The sequence below is a fragment of the Lolium rigidum genome, chromosome 6 (genome assembly GCF_022539505.1).
Source record: "Lolium rigidum isolate FL_2022 chromosome 6, APGP_CSIRO_Lrig_0.1, whole genome shotgun sequence".
Taxonomy (NCBI): Eukaryota; Viridiplantae; Streptophyta; class Magnoliopsida; order Poales; family Poaceae; genus Lolium; species Lolium rigidum.
Genome location: NC_061513.1, coordinates 167,202,847 through 167,208,846, shown reverse-complemented (window position 1 = coordinate 167,208,846; position 6,000 = coordinate 167,202,847).

Genomic DNA, 6,000 nt, shown 5'->3' with positions numbered 1-6,000 from the left:
CTTTTCCTGTTTCTTTTTTTATTTTCTATTTCTTTTCTATTTATTTTTTGTATTGCTTTTCTTTTTCTTTTCTTTTCTATTTCTTTTCTATTTATTTTTTCTATTGCTTTTATTTTTCTTTTACTGTTTCTTTTATTTTCTTTTCATGTTTCTTTCTCTTTTATTTTCTATTTCTTTTCTATTTATTTTTTGTATTGCTTTTCTTTTTCTTTTCTTTTCTATTTCTTTTCTATTTATTTTTTCTATTGCTTTTATTTTTCTTTTCTGTTTCTTTTCTTTTCTTTTCTGTTTCTTTCTCTTTTATTTTCTATTTCTTTTCTATTTATTTTTTGTATTGCTTTTCTTTTTCTTTTCTTTTCTATTTCTTTTCTTTACTCCCGCCACGACGCCGTCCACGCGGGAAAGTTTCCCGCCCGACGTCGCGCGGGAAACTTGCCCGCCACGATGCGCGCGTGGGAGAAAAAAGGCGAGAAAGAAAGGGTGGAAATACAATTTTGTTACGATTGAACTCGAATTAAAAGTAGCTCAACTGAAAATTAAGATACATGGCCAGATTTGACTGTTGGAGTCATTCAGTCATACTCGTGCCTAGCCCTATAGTACTCGCCACTGTAGTCGTCGTAGTCGCCGTCATCATCGTCGCTGGCATCGGGGTCGCGGTACTCGAACGTCGGCGGGTGAGCACGCGTGGGCTGGGACTGAGGGTAGCGCAGGCGGGGGCCACGGTAGGCCATGACGCCCTGGAGAGTGCGGCCGCGCCACCACAGCCGACGGCCGGCCTCGTTGAAGTTCGGAGGAGGCGGGCCGCCCTCCTCGTGCCTGGCAAGCGCCCTCTCACGCCGATTGATGAAGAAGCTTTCCCAAGTCGGGCTGTAGTCGGGATGCCACTGGGGATTCCTCATGCTGCTCGGCGTGAGCTCGAAGTAGTAGTGGTTCGTGATGGCCATCTCGCGCGCCACACCTAGAGGGACTCGGAGGGACCGGTACGCCTCCGACAGCTTAGCAACCAGCCGGTCGGGACGCGGTAGCCCGGCGGGCGAGGGGTAGTTCGAGGCGCAAAGCGCCTCCGCCTCCCGGGGGGTTAGAGATGCGATGGAAGCCATGGGAGAGAATGATGAGGTTTGCAGATATGAGTCTAGATGTGATATGTAAATGGTGGCCAAGCCTACATATATATAGTGAAAAAATGGCGGGAAGACGTACAGAGGCGGGAACCGGTGGAAAGCGCGGGAAGAAAATAGGCGGGAAGACAGATCGAGGCAAACCTTTAGTACCGGTTGGTGGGTGCAACCGGTACTAAAGCTGTCGGCGGGATAAGGACGCCCTGCTCGATGAGATAAAGTATGTAGCGCACGACGCCCTGTCGGTGGGATAAGGACGCGTGGGTAACCTTTAGTACCGGTTGGTGGGTGCAACCGGTAGTAAAGCTGTCGGCGAGGATAAGAACGCTCTGCTCGATGAGATAAAGTATGTAGCGCACGACGCCTGTCGGTGGGAAATCTCCCGTGGCGGAACTTCTCGAATATGCCCTTGGTGCACATGCCCTATATTAATATCTTACATACAAGCCCGTGACTTAACTAGTAAAACAAGCCAACCATCTCCATTGTTAATATCTTACATACGAGTAACATCATTACACAAAAGTGATTTCCATATTGAGATACACAAGTTATGATCCCTATATGTAGCTAGCTAGTCTTCTGAGTTTTCTTCGCTCGTTTCCCTTTCTTCTTCTTTGCGACGCAACCATGGACAATCTTCATTGTTTAAGATGATGCTTGGGTCAATTTTTACCTTGAAGGGTGGAATATCGTCAAACTTATTATAATCTTCGACATGTACTGTCTTGTCCTCTACTCCCACGATGTTTCTTTTTCTGAAAGAACTATGTGCCGCTTTGGCTCATCGTATGATGTGTCCTCTTGCCTTTCTTTTCTTTTTTTCGGTTTGCTAGACATATCCTTCACATAAAAAACCTGAGCCACTTCAACGGCTAGGACGAATGGTTCGGTGTCGTACCCAAGATTCTTGAAATCCACTTGTAGTCATTCCGTCATGCGGGTCTACACGTACCCCGTCTTTCAGGTTGAACCATTTACACCGGAACAAAGGGACCTTGAAATTAGGTCCATAGTCAAGTTCCCATATCTCCTCTATGTACCCATAATATGTGACCTTGTTCCCATTGCCATCTTACGCATCAAAGCGGACACCACTGTTTTGGTTGGTGCTCTTTTTGTCTTGGGCCAAAGTGTAAAATGTGTTCCCATTAATCTCGTACCCTTGAAAAGTCGATATAGTAGAAGATGGTTGCTTGGCCAACAAGTACAGCTGCTCGTCATCGGTGACATTCATGAGACGTGTTTGCAACCAACCGCTAGAAAGTCTTCATGTGTTCTCCATCAATCCAATCTTCACGTTGCTCGGGTATTTAGAGCGTAAGATCTCCTTGTGTTCCTCTTTGTACGGAGCCACCAAGATGGAATTAAGTAGAGCTGTGTAGTGTGCTTGAGTGAAAGAATGTCCGTCCATACACGTTGCTGATTTCTTTCCTAGCGTGCCTTTTCCACGCAGTCTCCCCTCATAGCGCGATTCAGGAACACCGATCGGCTTAAGGTCAGGAATAAAGTCAACACAAAACTCAATGACCTCCTCTGTTCCATAGCCCTTGGAGATGCTTCCTTATGGCCTAGCACGGTTATGAACGTACTTCTTTAAGACTCCCATGAATCTCTCAAAGGGGAACATGTTGTGTAGAAATACGGGACCGAGAACGCCAATCTCTTCGACCGGGTGAACTAGGAGATGTGTCATAATATTGAAGAAGGATGGTGGGAACACCAACTCGAAAGCTGACTAGACATTGGACCACATCCTTCGTCAAATTTTGTAGAGTAAGTGGATTGATCACCTTCGAGAAATTGCATTGAGGAACGCACATAGCTTCACAATGGGTACTCGAACATTTTCCGGCGAAGCCCCCTCAATGCAACCGGAAGTAATTGTGTCATAATCACGTGGCAGTCATGAGACTTTAGGTTTTGAAACTTTTTCTCCGACATGTTTATTATTCCCTTTATATTCGACGAGAAGCCGGACGGGACCTTGATGCTACTCGGGACTTCAAAAAGATCTCCTTCTCCTCTTTGGTAAGAGCATAGGTGGCGGGACCTTGATACTTCTCTGGATTCGGGTTGTTTCCTTCGTGGATACTTTGCTGGTCTGCCGTGCATCCGGTGTATCTTTTGTCTTCCCATACACGCCCAAGAAGTTTAGCGAGGTTCACGCAAAGATTTTTCGTCACGTGCATCACGTCGATTGCGAGTGAACCTCTAAGAATTTCCAGTAGGGTAGCTCCCAAAATATCGACTTCTTCTTCCACATGGGTACGTGTCCGTCAACATCATGCGGAACAGATTGTCCGTCGGGACCCTTTCCAAAGATCACTTCTAAATCCTTGACCATATCATATATAACTTCCCCATTAGGGCGGGTAGGCTTGGTTCGGTTATCTGCACTCACCTCCGAAATGCTTTCCTCTCTTTCTTACGTGATGTTGTTTTGGAAGAAATCGACGATGCCCGGTACACATTCTTGTTTCCCAAATAAATACTATCGAGTCTCACCTAAACAGTGTGTGCATGCATTGTATCCCTTGTTTGATTGCCACTGAAATGTTACCAAGAGCAGGCCAATCATTGATGGTTACAAATAACAACGCTCGTAGGTTAAATTCCTTTTGTTCGTGCTCATCCCACACAGGTACACCTTCGTCACGCCACAACTCTAAAAGTTCTTCAACCAATGGCCTCGGGTACACATCAATGTCGTTGCCTAGGGTTGCTTCGGGCCACTGGATGAGCATCGGCATCATAATGAACTTCCGCTTCATGCACAACCAAGGAGGAAGGTTATAGATACATAGAGTCACTGGCCGGGTGCTATGACTTGGAGCTACGCTCCCCGAAAGGATTAAAGCCATACTGTACTTAGACCAAATCTTAAGTTCCTTGCGTCATCTGAAAATGACTTGAACTCTCTGTCGATTTTTCTCCACTTGCGACCCGTCGGCGGGGTGTCTCGGCATCACATCTTTCTTACGGTCCTCTTTGTGCCATCGCAACAACTTGGCATGCTCTTTGTTCTGGAATAAACGTTTCAACCGTGGTATTATAGGAGCATACCACATCACCTTCGCAGGAACCCTCTTCCCGGGGGTGGACTCACCCTCAACATCGCCGGGGTCATCTCGCCTGATCTTATACCTCAATGCACTACATACCGGGCATGCATTCAAATTCTCGTACTCCCCGCGGTAGAGGATGCGAGTCATTGATGCATGCATGTATCTTCTGCACCTCTAATCCTAGAGGGCAGACAACCTTCTTTGCTTCGTACGTGCTAGAGGGCAACACGTTCTCCCCTGGAAGCATCTTCTTTATTATTTTCAGCAACTTTTCAAATCCCTTGTCGAAGTACCATTCTCCGCCTTCCACTCTGCAGCAATTCCAGCGTGGTACCCGGCTTTTTCGACCATTTTCGCAATTTGGGTACAACAGTTTGTTGTGATCCTCTAACATTTTCTCCAACTTCAACCTCTCCTTTTCATTTCCGCGAGTTCATCTTCGCATCAAGAATGGCCCGACCCAAATCGTCATCCGGGTCATCAAAAATCGGCTCATCGAAAATGGGCTCTTCTTCGGCTTCGTCTTCCCCCATTCTACTACCACCGTCTTCAGTGAATAAGGGATAGTTGTCACTATCCTCTTCTTCTTCGTTGTCTTCCAATATAACCCCTCTTTCTCCGTGCTTGGTCCAACAATTATAGCTGGGCATGAAACCATTCTCCAGCAGATGGACGTGAAGGGTCTTCGAGGTAGAGTAATCCTTCATATTCTTACGGGAACTACATGGACAATACATGAAACCATTCGACTGCCTGTTTGCCTCAGCCACGTTGAGAAAATAATGCATGCCGAGTAATGAACTCGGGATGGACCCGGTCACCGTACATCCATTGTCGACTCATCTGCATTTTATATGTATATCAAAAATCATTAAGTACACAACATCATGGATATATGAGTGACCAACTTAATTAATATTCAAGTTCATCACATAAAACTAAGTTTTTTTATAAAAAAGAAGAGGCTCACCGAGGTTGTACGGTGCCGGCTAGGGGACGACGCTGGCGATCGACGGCGGTAAGACGGGGATGATACTAATTAAAACCTACAAAATATACCATAATATCAGGTCAAATTGATTATAAAAAAGTAAAATCCCTAACTTAGGAATTTCATCAAACACCTTGCTAGCACTAGAAAAATAGTACGAGTTAAAACTACCAAAGAGATGTGCAAAATTAGGAACGCCGGAAGAAAGGATGATAGTGCTAACCGTTGGATAGATGAATGCCCTTATTCTTGTTAAAATGGTGGAGAAAAATTAGTGATTTATTGGAGTGTGAGAGGTGCAAAAATTTTGTGTGTGAGAGGAAGAACAGGAAAGGAGCCGGCCAGGGGACGACCAGGGACGGGCTCGATCGATGATGATATAGGGGGAACCCTTTGGTACCGGTTCGTGTTACAAACCGGTACCAAAGGTCCTGCCCGGGCCCCACCAAGCGTCTGACAGATGGCCGAAGACATTTCGTACCGGTTCCTAACACGAACCGATGCGAAAGCCCCTAAAGAACCGGTGCCAATGCTCCTCGCACGCCTGAGCCCGCGAACCGGTGCAGATTGCCCCATTGGCACCGGTTCGTAAGGGAACCGGTACCAATGGCTTAGATGGATGCCCCATTTTCCACTAGTGTATTAACCTTTGTGTCAGCCTATTGTATTCCCACGGTTTATCTTTCAGTTATGTCAAGTATTCTTCATGGGGATTATAGTCACATCCCATTAGTATTGAAGGTATCCTGGTGTCTTTTGTGAATGAACCACGTAGACCTTCTGTACGAAAGAACAATTTGGATTAATATCCCTAAAATTG